Here is a 17,953-nt window from a genome sequence, read left to right as displayed (position 1 = left end):
TAACATATGTATGCGTGTCAAATGAGCATAGTATAGTATAGATATTATTAATAGATTATTTTTTCAACTTAGTTTTATCTGGAATCTTTTTTCTCTTTTGAGGAATGTTCTACTTCTGTTTTTATTAGTGAAGAAGATAAAACAATTTATTCTAAATATTGCCAGGTTGAATTCCCATTATGGAGTCTGAGCAACCTTTTCTTTGTCCTGTATGTGTCCCATTACTTAATTTTGCCTCTGTTCATTGATGCCTTAACCACCATCCAGTAATATCAGGGTGTATTTTGGACTTCCTTAACTCTAACCTCCTGACATATCCTGCGGTTTAGGTAAGCCCATTGTTATCTCCTCGTGCCAACTGCTTATTGTTCTGGTCCTCTTCCCAGCCCTAGTTCTGCTCAACAACTGGAATCATTCCAGCAGCAAAAAGGGTTTTAGCTTTCCTGATAGACTTAAATCCTCACAATTTACTAACTACTGGACCTTGGGTGAGTTAATTAAATGTTTATGCCTCAGTATCCTCATGTAAGAATTAGAGGAATGATGCTTTACTATAGGATTCATGGGGTATTACATGAAATAACAGGAATCTCCTGCTGAGCATGATGCCCAGTCCAAGCTGATGGCCTAACCTGACCACTGTTTGACATCTAGTCAGTGCTGTCCTCTATTGCTATGAACTAGTCCTTTAGGTGCTTATGGGGGAACGGGGGAGGGCAAAATGAAATTTCATAAGCATTTTTGAACTTTCAATTCTGCTAAGGTAGTCTAAATACCAGTCTAAAAATGACCTTTTGGGATTATTTATTTTAATTATACCAGTCATTTTTCCCAAGGATGATCAACAGCAGATGCCGTGTTGGACAACATCCTCTCAGTGTAGAGTGGGGGAAACTGGAAATGACTTAAAAAAATCCACCATACAGAGAGGTGCCTTCTCTCCTCTCTAATGGCAGGAACCACCCAGCTACAAAACCTATCAGAATTCAAGGGTGGCACATCCCGGCCAGGACATCACCACCTTCCTTCTCAGCTTGTTCTCTAGACTTAATTTGATGCTAGGAAATTCTTCCATTCACCAGACTCTGGCTCCAATAGCTCATTAAACCTGAAAATTAGATATGAAGCAAAAAATATTTCTATTTCTTTGCCAAAACTTACCTCCAAATTGCCCATATCTTGGTGCAGATTCAGCAGTGGTTAACCTGTAGCCACTTCGTATGGCTTCTTATGGATCTTGTATCTTGAAAATAAACGGTACAGTATCATATAATCTGGCAGGATTTATTGCAAAGCATAGTGAGTAAACTATGCTTCTGAACCAGGGAGTTGGTTTATGGTGGGATGAGTTTTCTTCTCTCTTTGATGGTTAGCTGTCATATGGCTGAAGTAGTGGAGCTTCCAATTCTTCAATCATTCCTAACCCCTTTCAGAGTGGGTCAGATGGGGCACCCAAATGGAAGAGGATGTGAGAGCTGAGTTTTAATGGCACAATTATAAGGGCTGACAGGGAGGCAGACACGGCCTCTCAGCAAATTGCAGAGTATTGAAAAGTAGATAGAGGGTGACTACACCCTCACCCCTGACCCACCCCAAATTCATTTCCTTACTTCTTGCTTGACTTCATTTCACACCTCCATCTCCTCTATACACACACATGCACACACACACACATCCAGCTGCCTGTAAAGTGCAGTACAATTTACAAGGGCTTGTTAAGAAATACTGGGATCCCAGAATCCTAGATGTGAAGAAAAGAAGAGCTAACTAACAGATCTGATGGTTCTCAATATCCTTTTCTACTGGAGGCTGGGAGTGGGGAATAAATCCCTAAATATAGAAACTTTAGTTTCAATTGTCAGATGTAAACATTCAATAGGGTCATACCTGAAGATTGGAACAGAGCCGTAGAGTACTTTAAAAAGCCATGATCCTGGGTGGTCTATTCTATTGGAAGCAGGATTTCTGCCAAACCTTGGATCATCAGAGGACAAGGTTCAGCTCCAAAGACTTGGCATAAACCCAATAACTTAGTTATTCCAATATATTTTAACTGTGTACCTCTACCTTAAAAAGTAGCACTTGTGTGTATTTATTTTTAAATAAATATTTGTATAAATATTTTACCTCACCTCTTAAAATAAAACACCATATATGTGCATCATAAAAGAAAGGCACAAAGGATCAAACTTTTATATTAAAAGTAAATATAAATAGAGGTTGTTGTGCTTCCTTTCTGTGCTTCAAAGGATCACTTTGGAAAATCTGCTCCAGACAAGTGTCCACGGTTCATGGGAGAGTTTGGTCGCCATGGGAATATGAGACTGTTGTTTGGAAGATGAAGTTTAAGCCAAGCATAAAGACTGGGAAAGTACAGCTGTGTGAGAGGACACTCCCGTTTGGGGGGAGGGAGTGGCAAAGGAGCCCCGGGATCACTCCCACAGAATAGATGCTACATTTATGACAGCAAAACTGATTCTGTTTGCTGTGGATTATCATAACTGGAATCTGAATATATTATTCTTCTCAGAAAAGTCTGCTGTAAATACTTTGTCAAGCTAAATATGTAGGCAGAAGACAACCAGAATGCAAGGTGAACAATATTTATATTTATAACATAAACCAATAGGATATACTCACCTTTTCATGGTTGACTCAGATTGAAAAGGTCTCTTAGAGGAAACACTAACCCTATCCTTTTATTTCACCAATTTAGGCTAAGGAGGTAAATACAAACTTGGGAAGTCATAGGAAAGGAATGATCCATCCCTAAATTTAGGAGTTCTTTGGAATTCCAAATCAACTGGACTGAAACTTAACAGAAAGGTTGTCCCAAAGGGAGACCACGTACTGTGCATATATTTTGTTTTCTCTCATCCAGGGAAGCAACATGGATTTCTAAGAAAATATATTTTATGCACAATACACAAAAAAGATAGTCCTGTTGGAGAGATATATTAGTTAGGGTTTTCCTGAGAATCAAAACTAGTAGGAGAATTGGCTTGTGTGATTATGGAGGCTAAGAAGTCCCATGTGGCTATCTGTGAGCTGGGAACCTAGGAAAGCCAGTGGTATAATTCAGTCCGAATATGAAGGCCTGAGAATCAGGGGAACTGATGGTGTAAATCCTGGTCCAAAAGCCCAAGAAGATGAGATGAGATGTCCTACTCAAACATGGAGGCAGGGAAAAAGGGGCAAAATCTTCTTTCTTCCTTCTTTTGTTCTATTGAGAGCTTCAATGGATTGGATGATGCCTACCCACACTGGGGAGGGCAACCTACAGATGCCACTGATTCAAATATTAATATCATGAAGCGCACACATATATCTAGAAATGATGTTTAATCCAAGCATCTCGTAGTCAGTCAAGTTGACACAGAAACTTAACTGTGAGGCAGAGCTGGCTCTATGGTAACCTATGCAATCCTACAGAGCTCTGAGCTGGGAAGGGCACTGTGTTTGGCTTAACGCTCTATCATATTGAAATTCTGAATAATTTTTTTGTACACATTTAGTGTTATTGTAACAAAGCAACTTGTACACTTTTAACGTTTAAAACTGACCATCTTTCCTTTCCAGTGAAACAAAAAGAAAATTTAAAAATAAACAGGAACAAAATTTCAATAGAGAATGTCAATTCCAAATAAGATCCTACAGGTTCTGCTGATTCTCCCATCGAGTGGCAGGGCTCAAGTCATCATTAGGAGAGATTTATCTTAAAAGTGTCATCTTAAACTGCAAGGATGCCCGTTAAACCTCACAATTAAACATGCCAAAGGAGAAGCCATGTTGCCAGAATGCCCACTTAACCCACCCAAACATCTCAAACCCACCCTTTGCTGACCTTCTATAACCCTATTTTTTTTAATGTTTTTTTTTTTCCTTTTTCTTCCTTAAACAAGAGAAAGTAGACAGGTACATGTTGGTAAATGCTAACTGTCCATATTCACATAGAGACACAGTGTAATCTCTGAGCCCAATATACAGAGAAAGGAGGAAAAAAGCTAGAATTCTATGCACTACTACACAGGAGCCTAGCACCCTCCAGCTTCCAGCAGAGCTAAGGGAGCAGAAGGTTTTTCTTTTTTCCCCACAGAGCACGGTGGTGTTGATTCCATAAGGTTTTTGTTGAGACAGGAAGGAATAAAAATGAATTTGGAACAGAAAGGGGTAGGGATTCTTTTCCCGCTGTATTCTGCCTAAGGTACTTCCCCCCAAAATAAGTTGAAAACAATGGTATAAAGGGAGAGAAAAGAGACTTCAAAAAACAGGGCAAAAGAGCACAAGAGGAGGGGGAAAAAAAAGAGATGCAACTTGCTCCCAAGGACTGGAGAAAATTAAAAAAGGAAGGTTGGGATCAGTGTTCCATTAGTCATCTTCTCCTTCATCCTCCTCTCCTTCCTCTCCCTCAACATCTTCATCTTCTTCACCTTCATCCTCATCTCATTCTTCATCAATATCTTCCAATCCTCCTCCTCCTTCTTCTTCTTCTTCTTCTTCTTCTTCTTCTTCTTCTTCTTCTTCTTCTTCTTCTTCTTCTTCTTCATCTTCTTCTTCTCCTTCTCCTTCTTCATCATCCATATCAGGAACCAAGTAGTACTGTAATGGATTTGGCCAAATATCATCTTTGATGACCTCTCCTAACTCATCTGCACCTGCAACAGAATGGTCAGTAAACCAGGTGATTTCAGTGGACTTTGACCATGGATCAGCACTTTCATTCAGATGAAATTCTTTGGAGAGAACTTTATTTTCGAAGTAAGGGTTTTCATCAAAATAAAAATCTATTCCGTAACCTGATTTAATATCTTCAAATTCTGTCACTTCAACTCTTGTCAAATAATGCAGCGCCTCTTCATCCTCCTCCCCAAGCAGTGCAGACACTTGTGGATGGTTGACAAATGTTGCCCCAAAATTGGGGATTTTGGCGATCAATTCCGACCTCTTCTGAAAAAATGGTTGGCAGAGTTTGTTATATTTCTGTTCTACTTTCAAAATATCCTCACTGGCTTGTTCATTAAGTCTGTCTATTTCATTTTGTACTTCATCAATATGCTCAATTGCTTCTTGCTGTTCTTTTTGTCCCTTCGGCAAGTGCTGAGAGGTCGATGTCTCCTCTGGCTTGGGGGCCGGAGGCAGCCTCGGTTTCTTCGTTTGGGGTGCGAGCGAGGACTGGCACTTGGGGGCCAGGCTGTGAGGAAACTTCACGAAGCGGGAGAGGGGCACATTAGGAAGAAGCTCCGATTACTCCTTAATAATTTTTGAACACGGGGTCCTGCATCTTCATTTTGCATTGGGCTTCACAAGTTATGTGGCCAGTCCTGCTTCCTAGTCATCTTGCCTCCGCATACTGCCTCCTGACCATTCTTTATTGCTCTTTACAGTTCATTTATTTTTTTTTAAATCTTCACTCTCCCCCTTATTATCTGCAAATCCTACACTTATTTTTTGTTTTACATTCAGACAAAGCAGTATCATATGTGGGATCAATGTGAGCACAGTAATCAAATCAGTAAAAAAAAGTAGTCATATCAGTTTGACTTAATTTTGAACTGACATGGCCAAAATTGTGAGAATAACAATATGGATAGCAAAAAATTCAGACTTTACCATAATAAACCAAGATGTTGTGGAAACTGACAGGCTATCTGTAACATTTGGTTGTATTTTAGTTGACTTATACTCAGTTTTGAGAGCATGTATTATCTTGAGTCTTAAAAAAAATTAAGTACAGCAGCTTATCAATCCTCTAAGACTGCCTTGATATAGCTTGCTACCAAATTAAGTGTCAAGAGTTTTGTTAGAAAATTAGGTCCTTTGTTTCTGGAACACAGGTAAGGTGAATGAGGAGAGAGCAAGTGGGATTGCCAAAAGCAAGAAGAAAACCAGATTTTTGTACTGCTTGCCTTTAACACAGTAATTTTCCCTAATTGTGGTGTTACTGAGTCTCTGGAGGAAAAGAGAAACAGAGAATATGTCAAGCTGTGTAACTCTTCTCAAATAAATAGCCAGTGCTATCAATCTCCCCATTCGAGAGGAACAGCTAGTGAATACTAATGGCTGTGAGACCCACATCATTGATCTTCATCAGGCGAGTCTATTATCCTTTGTGAAGTTCTCAGGACTAGCCAGGACACTGCCTCCCCTTGCAACCCACCCCTTCCTCTCTCTCTCTTGCCTGGAACTTTTATTTTAACTTTTAAGTCATTCTTCAAGGCAGTGACTTTGGTGGCAAAAGTCTAAATGTGGTAGGGAAATGGGATGGAAACCTGAGGACTTACTGCCTCCAGAAACAGTGTCCCGTGCTTCACTTTTTGACAAAGTTTGAGCTAAAAACATACCAGATACTGCAAGTTTCTTTTTTTTTAAAGCTTTGCTAATTTCATTTTTTTTAATAAATTAATTTTTTATTGGTGTTCAATTTATCAACATACAGAATAACACCCAGTGCTCATCCCGTCAAGTGTCCCCCTCAGTCTTACCCTGGCCCAGTATCTCAGTTTAATATGGTCCTCACACAATAATGTTTGGAAAAGTAGCTTTAGCAGTCAATACCTTTTATTATCCCAATCTTGAAAAAGAATGATTAAAAAAAACTACAGGTGAATTTTATGTAAAAGTGTGAAATGAGTTTCCTCTTCTCTGGTTCTAGCTGCAGATTTCTTCTCTAGAAAATGAATTGACTTTGGAATGGCAGCAGATTTTCATCCTGGCAAGGCTGAGCAAATTTCAGAGGGTGGCAGGGACTGGGGTCATTGGGAGAGACATCACCTTTCTGCCTCAACTCTGTCCTGCTTTAAGCTCTTCTGCTTGAAACTGATGATCCATGTAAGTGCCTGTTTGCTGTGTAAACATGACATTCTGCAAGTTTTTCAACCAGCTTGCTGCCCCAAGGCTATCCCATAGGGGAACTTTGGAGCCACTAGTAAGGTATGCTCAATTTTTTACTAATCTAAGTTTCAGTTTAACCTCTATAAATCTAGGATTCAAAATCCCTATCTTATATTTTCTGTGAAGACTGAATAGGGAACATTCATGGAAGCGTCTACTACAAGTCTGAGACTGGTCGGATTCTCTTTGTTTTCTTTGCAATAAAATGACAATTATAAGACCAGGCACTGCAAGTCTGTGAAACCTGTGAATCTGACAGGCTGTCAATGTGTCATTAGGGGTGGATTTCCTATATAATCTGCAATGATCCCTTCATGATCCTAAAGGTATTATCAAATTTTATAAAAATATTGCCTAAATTCAGCATAGAATTCCTTCTCCACACAAAATATACTGTATATAATCACGTGTGTGTGTGTGTGTGTGTGTGTGTGTGTGTATGGTGTTCCCACATCTCTCTTATCATTGTGAACAGGAGTCACAGAACAACATTCCTTCTGCAGCTACAAGTGTGATGTCCCTGAAGATCCTTCAGTAGAAGGATTCAAGGCTCAAGAGCTTATATATCTTATGAGGAAAATGGCATTTGGAGGACCTGCTTTATGTTAAGGCATAGTAACATATGAGGGAAACTACAAGGACTTTTAAAAGTAGTTTGATACCCATTAAAGTGATGATATCACACTGAGAGGCTAGACATTGGCATTTTGCATAGCTGAGAATTACAGAGCTGGATATGTGAAATTAAATGCATTATCATCTCTTGTTCACTAAACCTTTTACCTCGAAATTGGGTTTATTTTCCTTAATAGATTTATGGAATGATTTATTTTACCTAGAATACTAACGGAACATTTCATTGTGTGCCCACGGTCTTCAGGGCTTTCTAACTTCTGTCCCCAACCCGTTGATATCTCCTTTCTTGGTTCTGCCGTCTTACCCACTCAAGTCTAGGGCTGAAGGGCTTTTTTGTTTTTTTTCAGTGAAGTATAGTTGACACTCAGTCTATATTAGTTTCAAATGTACAACATAGTGATTCAATAATTCTATCCATTACACGATGCTCACCACGAGTTTAATCACCATCTGTCACCTAAAACACGACGACAATATCGTTGACTATATTCCCTGTGCTATACTTTCCATCCTCGTGACTTATTTGTTTAACTGGAAGTATGGACCTCTTACTCCCCTTCACCTATTTGTCCCATCTCTCTCACTCACCTCCCCTCTGGCAACCACCACTTTGTTTCTGTGCATTTAGGAGTCTGTTTCTCTTTTCGTTGTTGTCATTCATTTGTTCATTTGTATATAGTCAGGCAGAGAAAGACAAATGCCATGTGATTTCACTTCTCTGGGAAATCCAGGGCTGAAATTCTTGATACTACACCTAAAGCAGCACTGCAAGTTCCCCCACCCTTTCCATGCCCTGCACTGTGTCTGCTCTTAGCCTTTTCTGGATCCTGTGTCTTCTCTGCCACTACTTCCTGACCAGATATTTTCATAAATTCAGACAACCATTCCCATGATTCTGGGAGAAGTTGTGTATGGAAGTGCATCTGTATTTACGAGGTTCTGCACAAAAGGTGCCTGCAGTCAGGATGGTCTATGGCAGCGCTGGGTGGGGATGACTGTCTTGTGCTCTGTGGCTGTGTGCAGTGCTCTTTCCCTTCTCCCCTCCTCCCTCTAGAGGATGTCCATCACCTCCACTGTCAGCAGTTTCCTGGTGCTGTTCCTTTGACATTTAATCACCACACACTACTTTCCCCCACTGTTCATCTATAGCTTCTGTCGTTGTTGGTTTCCAGTTCTGGATTTAAAGTTTATTAAGCTCACATCTCATTAGAAGTTGCATCAGCAAATGCTTCCCTATGTAGTCAAACAGGCTGCATTTCAAACTCAACTTGCTTTTAATGATTGAGCTGAAAAATCTGGGAAAACACCATTCCCAACTTTTTGGCTGTATGCAGTATTTACGATACTAATTATATTGTCTTTCATTTTGTTGAGGGTCACAGAGACAAAAGCCATTAAGATACATTGGATCTGATATAACTTCTTTGCTCAAGACAGCAAGATTAATTAACATTACTTAATTAATGTATGGATTCCAATAAAATTGTGCCCCCTTCTTTTCTGTTTCTGTCACCCTTCTCACCACATTTTAGGCTCATGTTTTATTCATTTAATTTTTATTTCTATTCCCATAGCCTACTCCCCACCCACCCACCATGGCAAACTATTCTAAAGTGGGTGTTCGGTGAGATTCAGGTTGTTTTGCATCATTCTTGTAAATTATGTATAATTGTTTATGCATATAAATCTTAAACTAATGAAAATAGCAAATTGATGTCAAAAGATTGATCTGATTCTCAATTCCCCCATCAGCATTCCTTTTTCCAGATCCAGCTATACTAGGAAGCATACAGCTGATCTGCTTCTTCCAGGTGCTGTGTAATGCTCCATCACTCCCAAACTGTACTTGCTGGCTCCGGCACTTGGGCACACAGTCTACCTCTACCTGCCAGCACCAATCCAGGGTTTCTAACACCTTAGACTGTCTTGTTCTCCACTGTCAGTCTGTAAAACCCTTAAGATATTTTCAAAGGAAAGTTAATTTTAGTTCACTTAAGATTTTAGAGTCCTCAAGGTCAAAACAGTGAACAGAACATTGGATTTTTAAAGATGAGCGAAAACAAGCAAGTCAGAGTACAGCCACGTAACCCTGACGATCACTTTTTATAGCGATCAGTCCTTACAGTGAGTTCACCAGTCCTTAACTGTGTCTGAATCCCATCCAGCCTCATGCAAAGAAAAGTTCTAAGCTATATTTGCTTTCTGCTTCTTTTTTTTTTTTTCCACTGAACTGCTTCTGGTGGGGTCTATGGCTGCCTTAGGAAGCTTCTTACTCTCCTGATCATCACTAGCATGTTTTTGTTTTACTTCTGTGCTCCCAGGCCTGTTCTGAGCAATGAGAGGTGAGGCTGGTCTTGCAAACCTTCTTTCCAGTGGGGACACTTGCATAAGTAAAAGGAACACTATGCACAGTGAGGCTGGGTTCTTCTAAGCAGGACAGGACAGGGGTGGGGAGGGGCACTCTATTATTGAAAGGCTGAAAAAAAAAAAAAAAAAGAAAGAAAGAAAGGCTGATTTGAGCCCAGGCTTTACATATTGAACGACTTGGCTTGCAGTACCTTCCAGACCAAAATGCACACAGAGGAAAGAAAAAGTTCAGGTTGGGACAAAGTCGATCAGAGAAAAACTTCCGGCAGAGTCGGGGTATCCCTCCCATTACACCACACAAGCACTTGCCAACTCACCTGTCTTATGTACACTTGGCACTTCCATCCTCCTTCCTTCCTGGATCCTGTAGCTGGGGGAAGCCAGGTCTTGCTGATACTGCGCTCCTCAGAGGAAGTGAGAACAAGCCAGAGGAAGCCTTCCAGGAGATGCTCAGCTGTGGGTTCCCGTGGACTTGGGCCTGGGAATGAGTGTGTTTGTGCTTGTTTCTGCGTGTCCACATACCCAGTGGCTCTGCGTAGAAGTGGGGGCAGGTTGGCTGAGGCATCCGGGGTGGCACACAGTCCAGGGTGAAGCTGACAGCTTAGCAGATAATTTAATCTATCTCCAGCTGGACTTTCAGAAGAGTCACATATCTCTTCATTTCTTAGAATCTTATTCTCAAAACCCTATTCTTTTCTCATCCCACAACTGGGACATGTTCCTAAAACAATGGATTCCCAATACATTATTCCTATCTGATTAATCAAGCTTCAAGTTTATCCAGATTTGTCATACCTTGGAAATACCCTCTATGGAAATACCCTCTATACTGATTAATCTCTGTCTTCCCAGACAGAAATCGCTTTCCTGTCAAACTGCTCAAACAGTACCTTCTTTTTTAAAAAAGTGGTTTCCAGATGCCTGCGTGGCTCAGCGGTTGAGCGTCTGCCCTTGGCTCAGGTCATGATTCTGGGGTCCCAGGATCAAGTCCCACATCCCACTCCCTGCGAGGAGCCTGCTTCTCCTTCTGCCTGTGTCTCTGCCTCTCTCTCTGTCTCTCATGAATAAATAAATAAAATCTTTAAAAAAATTTTTAAAGTGATTTCTTTATATCAAGAAAGGTCTTTGAATCAGCCCTATTATTTTTGATGTGAATTTAGAGACCCCAAGCTTTATTGATTCTCTCTATACCTATGACTATAGATTTACTCGCATATTTGCTGGTCTTCAATCCGTTGGAGGGTGTGTGTAAGGCAGTAAATTCCTTGGCTCAGTGGCTCACTGGAAAAGCACAAAGTGTATGTGTTGGGGGGTGGGGAGACCTAGGTGGCTCAGTTGGTTAATCATACACTCTTGATTGCAACTCATGATCTCAGGGTCCTGGGATCAAGCCCTGCCAAGCTCCACGTGGGGCTCCACAGGGATGGCAGAGTCTGCTTGCTCCTCTCTCTCCCTTGTTTGTGCTCTCTTCCTCTCTCTGAAATAAAAAAAATCTTTAAAAAGCTACAAAGGGGGGATCCCTGGGTGGCACAGCGGTTTGGCGCCTGCCTTTGGCCCAGGGCGCGATCCTGGAGACCCGGGATCGAATCCCACGTTGGGCTCCCGGTGCATGGAGCCTGCTTCTCCCTCTGCCTGTGTCTCTGCCTCTCTCTCTCTGACTATCATAAATAAATTAAAAAATTAAAAAAAAAAAAGCTACAAAGGGGATCATGTATACTGGGTAGTTGGAATGGTGTAATGGTGGCAACTGAAGTATTTTCTTTGTCTTTTTCCATCTGGCAGCAGCTAAGGGGTGACTTTTTGTTTTACTCTGCAAATCTTACCATATATTTTTGGAACATCCCAAGAAGGGTCCAAATACATGTACTTGGACAACAGGCAACATCCACTGCTTCTTTTCCTTTCCCTTTGGTGATGTGGTCTGACAACCTGGGAGGATGCCTCTCTTCTCACAGCCTTGCAGGGGTGCTTGCTGTACCTTTGTGCCCTCTCCTGTGGGGGCCTCTGACCTTGGATTATGCTGGAGACTCAGTGGCTGGTGGCCCTGGGAAAACGCCTCCCTCCTGACATGAAAACACACCATCTGTGCCATACCACCACCAAGAACCGAAAGGAAAGCTGTGTATAGTCCCAAAGTACCACTGAGATTTGAGTGCCAACACTATGATTTCAGGTTCTCTTTGCAGCTCTTCTTTTCAGAGAGCTCAAATGGATGTCTGTGGAGATTGGCCTAAGGGTCAACCTTTGGGCAGACATCACATTGCTGTTCTCAATTTGTCTGCTTTCAAACATCTATGTGCGCATATGTCCACTGCTTCCATCAGAGGTTCTTTCTCCCCTCTGGGCCACAGTGCTTGTGCCACATACACAGCAGTTATCCATACATGTCCTGGAGAACCGCATTTAGTTTCAACCGTGGGTCTGTCACTTACTCACTGCATGGCCGTGGATGAATTCCACAGCCATTCTGCATCTTAGTCTCCCTACCTGCAAAGTGTGGATAATAACAGTGCTTCTCTTATAAGGCTGCCTCAAGTTTTAAGTTGCTTATCCATATACACAGAATTTAGAACAGTGCCTGATTTATAGTAAGTCCTCAGTGGATGTTAGCCACTCCCTCCTAGAGTTCTAGAAGGAACCCATTTGTATTATACAATCATCATAATAGAACTGGGATTGAAAAATACAAATCCTGGAAGATTTGACTAGGAGAAATTTAGCAAAAAGCTATATCAATTGAAGAAGCACTTTGTAAAGACCTCTGTTAATTTTGGAATTGCAGAAACTGAAAAAAGGGAGAATTACATTTTTCTTGATCAGCAAGTAATATCAAAAGTATAGCAGCAAATGCTATAGGATAAGAACCATATTACTATGGTGATGATTTTTAAATTTCAGTGAAGTAAAAAATGGTACTATTGAATCACCACATACTTGTGAATTCTTGAGCTCCACTTCTGCTGTTCTTTCTGTGCTCTATGATGCACTATGATGAATTATACAAGATGGGACACCAAGAGATATGAATTGAGGTTACTTAAGGGTTCTGCCATTAGATCAATGCACTTTGTACCTCTGAGCTTTCATTTGTCTTGCAAAAGTTGGTAATAATAACATGACAGCTGCTACGCAGACCTCATAGGAAGGTTGTACAGGTCAAGTAAGGACATGTATATGACTATGTTTCTTTTTTATATACATGCAGATTTTATTTACTTATTCATGAGAGACACAGAGAGAGAAGCAGAGACACAGGCAGAGGGAGAAGCAGGCTCCCTGCAGGGAGCATGATGTGGGACTTGATCCCAGGACTCCAGGATCACAACCTGAGCCAAAGGCAGACACTCAACCACTGAACCACTTAGAAGCCAAATGACTATCCTTTATCTTTTCTTTTCTATTCTTTTCTTTTCAATTTGTTTTATCTTTAATACATACATTTAATAATTTTATTATTTTTTTACGTTTTTAAATTTATTTTCAATTTGCCAAATTACAGTATAACACCCAGTGCTCATCTCATCAAGTGCCCCCCTCATTGCCTGTCACCCAGTTACCCTCAACCCCCCGCCCATCTCCCCTTCCACAACCCTTTGTTTCTTTCCCAGAGTTAGGAGTCTCTCATAGTTTGTCTTTGTCTCTATTTTTTCCCACTCAGTTTGCCTCCTTTCCCTTATAATACCTTTCACTATTTCTTATATTCCATGTATGAATGAAACCATATGATGATTGTCCTTCTTCAATTGACTTACTTCACTCAGCATAATACCTTCCAGTTCCATCCACGTCGAAGCAAATGGTGGGAATTTGTCCTTTCTAATGGCTAATATTCCAGTGTATATATAGACCACATCTTCTTTATCCATTCATCTGTCGAAGGACATCGTGGCTTCTTCCACCATTTGGCTATTATAGACATTGCTGCTATGAACACTGGGGTGAAGGTGTACAAGCATTTCACATCTGTATCCTTGGGGTAAATCCCCAGGAGTGCAATAGCTGGGTCATAGGGTAGCTCTATTTTTAACTCTTTGAGGAACCTCCACATAGTTTTCCAGAGTGGCTGTACTAGTTTGCATTCCCACCAACAGTGCAAGAGGGTTCCCTTTTCTCCACATCCTCTCCAATATTTGTTGTTTCCTGTCTTATTGATTTTCGCCATTCTCACTGGTGTGAGGTGGTGTCTCATTGTGGTTTTGATGTGTATTTCCTTGATGGCAAGTGATGCAGAGCATTTTCTCATGTGCTTGTTGGCCATGTGTATGTCTTCTTTGGAGAAATTTCTGTTCATGTCTTTTGCCCATTTCATGATTGGATTTTTTTGTTTCTTGAAGTTTGGTAAGTCCTTTATAGATCTTGGAGACTAGCCTTTTCTCTGATGTGTCATTTGCAGATATGTTCTCCCATTATGTAGGTTGTCTTTTTGTCGACTATTTCTTTTGCTGTGCAGAAGCTTTTTATCCTGATTAAGTCCCAATAGTTCATTTTGCTTTTGTTTCCCTTGCCTTCATAGATGTATCTTGCAAGAAATTACTATGGCCAAGTTCAGAAAGGTGGTTGCCTGTGATCTCCTCTAGGATTTTGATGGATTCTAGTCTCACATTTAGATCTTTCAAACATTTTGTGTTTATCTTTGTGTATGGCATAAGAGAATGGTCTAGTTTCATTCTTCTGCACACAGCTGTCCAAATTTTCCAGCACTATTTGTTGAAGAGACTGCCTTTTTTCCCGTGGATATTCTTTCTTGCTTTGTCAAAGATGAGTTGACCATAGAGTTGAGGGCCCATTTCTGGGTTACCTATTCTGTTCCATTGATCTATGTGTCTGTTTTTTGTGTCAGTGCCATGCAGTCGTGAAGATCACAGCTTTGTAACACAGCTTGAAATATGGCATTGTGATGCCCTGGCGTTGGTTTTCTTTTTCAATATTTCCCTGGCTATTTGGGGTCTTTTCTAATTCCATACAAATCTTAAGATGATTTGTTCCAACTCTTCTAAAGAAAGTTCATGGTATTTTGATAGCGATTGTATTGAATGTGTACATTGCCCTGGGTAGCACTGACATTTTCAAAATAGTTATTCTTCCAATCCATGGGCATGGGATGTTTTTCCATCTCTTTGTGCCTTCCTCAATTTCCTTCAGAAGAGTTCTGTAATTTTTAGGGTATAGATCCTTTACTTCTTTGGATAAGTTTATTCCTAGGTCTCTTATGGGTTTGGGTGCAATTCTAAATGGGATTGATTCTTTAATTCCCCTTTCTTCAGTCTCATTGTTAGTGTATAGAAATGCCACTGATTTCTGTTCATTGATTTTGTATCCTACCACATTGCTGACTTCCTGTATGTGTTCTTGCAATCTTGGGGTGGAGTCTTTTGGGTTTTCTATATACAGTGTCATGTCATCTGCGAATAGGGAGAGTTGGACTTCTTCTTTGCCAATTTGAATGCCTTTTATTTCTTTCTGTTGTCTTATTACTGAGGCTAGGACTTCTAGGAAAATAGCAGTGGTGAGAGTGGACATACCTGTCATGTTCCTGATCTTAGGGGAAAGGCTCCCAGTATTTCCTCATTGAGAATAATATTCACTGTGGGCTTCTCATGAATGGCTTTTAAGGTGTTGAGGAATGTTCCCTCTATCCCTACACTCTGAAGAGTTTTAACCAGGAATGGATGCCGTATTTTGTCAAATGCTTTCTCTGCATCCATTGAGAGTATCATATGGTTCTTGTTTTTTCTCTTATTGATGTGATCTATCATATTGATTGTTTTACAAGTGTTGAACCACCCTTGCATCTCAGGGATAAATCCCACTTGGTCACGGTGAATAGTCTTAATGTACTGTTGGGTCCTATAGGATAGTAACTGGTGAGAACTTTTGCGTCTATGTTCATCAGGGATATTGGTCTATAATTCTCCTTTTTTGGTGGGGTCTTTATCTGTTTTTGGAATCAAGGTAATGCTGGCCTCATAAAACGAATTTGGAAGTATTTCCTTTTTATTCTTCAAAACAGCTTTAATAGAATAGGTACTATTTCTTCTTTAAACGTTTGATAGAATTTCCCAGTGAAGCCATCTGGTCCTGGACTTTTGTGAGGTTTTTGATGACTGTTTCAATTATCTCGCTGGTTACTGGCCTGTTCTGATTTTCTATTTCTTCCTGCTCCAGTTTTGGTAATTTGTGGTTTTCCAAAAATGCATCCATTTCTTCTAGATTGCCTATTTTTTTGGCATATAGCTACTCATAATACGTTTTTAAAATCGTTTGTATTTCCTTGGTATTGGTTGTGATCACTCCTCTTTCATTTGTGATTTTATTAATTTGAGTCTTTTTTCTTTTTAATAAGGCTGGCTAGGGTTTAACTATCTTATTAATTCTCTCAAAGAACCAACACCTGGTTTTGTTGATCTGTTCTACAGTTCTTCTGGTCCCTATTTCATTGAGTTCTGCTCTAATCTTTATCATGTCTCTTCACCTGCTTGGTTTAGGCTTCATTGGCTGTTCTTTCTCCAATTCCTTTAGGTGTGAGTTAAGCTTGTGTATTTGAGATTTTTCCCAGTTGTTTGGAGGGGGACTTGTATTGCAATGTATTTCCCTCCTAGGACTGCTTTTCCTGTATTCCAAAGATTTTGAATGGTTGTATCTTCATTTTCATTAGTTTCCATGAATCTTTTTAATTCTTCTCTAATTTCCTGGTTGACCCATTCATCTTTTAGTAGGATGCTCTTTAACCTCCATATGTTTGAGTTTCTTCCAAATTTCTTCTTGTGATTGAGTTCTAGTTTCAAAGTATTTTGGTCTGAAAATATGCAGGGGATAATCCTAATCTTTTGATATCAGTTGAGAGCTGATTTGTGACCCAGTATGTGGTCTATTCTGGAGAAAGTTCCATGTGCACTTGAGAAGAATATGTATTCAGTTGCATTCAGATGGAATGTTCTATATATATCTGTCGAGTCTATTTGGTCCAGTGTGACATTTAAGGCCCTTGCTTCTTTGGTGATGCTCTGTTTAGAATATCTGTCATTTGTTGAAAGTGCCATGTTGAAGTCTCCCACTATTAGTGTATTATCTAAGTATCTCTTTACTTTGTTTACTAGTTGATTGATATACCTGGCAGCTCCCACATTAGAGGCATAAATATTCATGATTGTTAGGTCTTCTTGTTGGATAAACCCTTTAAGTATGATATAATGTCTTTCTTCATCTTTTACTACAGTCTTTGGTATAAACTCTAATTTACCTGATATGAGGATTGCTACCCCAGCTTTCTTTTGATGATCATTTGAATGGTAAATGGTTCTCCAACCTTTCATTTTCACACTGGAGGTGTCCTTAGGTCTAAAACGAGTCTCTTGTAGATAGCATATAGATGGGTCTTGCTTTTTTGTCCAGTCCGATATCCTGCATCTTTTGATGGGATCATTTAGCCCATTCACTTTCAGAGTAACCATTGAAAGATATGAATTTAGTGTCATCATTTTACCTATGTAGTCTATTTCTGTGGATTGTTTCTCTGGGCTTCCTCTTTCTTTTACAGGGTCCCCTTTAATATTTCTTGCAGAGCCAGTTTGGTGGTCACATATTCCTTTCAGTTTTTGCCTATCTTGGAAGATCTTTATCTCTCCTTCTATTCTGAATGACAGTCTTGCTGGATAAAGTATTCTTAGCTGCATGTTTTTCTCATTTGGTACCCTGAATATTTCCTGCCAACCCTTTCTGGCCTGCCAGGTCTCTGTGGAGAGGTCTGCTGTTAATCAGATATTTCTCCCCATATAAGTTAAGAATCTTTTGTCCTGAGCTGCTTTAAGAATTTTCTCTTTGATGGGGACGCCTGGGTGGCTCAGTTATTGAGCGTCTGCTTTTGGCTCAGGGTGTGATTCTGGGATCCAGGATCGAATCCCACATTGGCCTTCCTGCATGGAGCCTGCTTCTCCCTCTGCCTGTCTCTGTCTCTCTCTGTGTGTCTGTCACAAATAAATAAATAAAATCTTTTAAAAAGGAATTTTCTCTTTGAAATTTGCAAATTCCACTATTAAATGTTGAGGTGTTGAGCAGTTTT

The 17,953-nt window shown here is 40.2% G+C and overlaps 1 pseudogene; it reads right to left on the bottom strand.

The window, feature by feature from the left end:
• Positions 1–4,368: 4,368 nt before the first annotated feature.
• Positions 4,369–12,360, bottom strand: LOC112915369 (protein SET-like; annotated as a pseudogene).
• Positions 12,361–17,953: the final 5,593 nt, after the last annotated feature.

The sequence above is a fragment of the Vulpes vulpes genome, chromosome 16, assembly GCF_048418805.1.
Source record: "Vulpes vulpes isolate BD-2025 chromosome 16, VulVul3, whole genome shotgun sequence".
Lineage (NCBI taxonomy): Eukaryota > Metazoa > Chordata > Mammalia > Carnivora > Canidae > Vulpes > Vulpes vulpes.
Note: the sequence above shows the minus strand (reverse complement) of the source record. Positions and strands in the feature narration are given on the sequence as shown.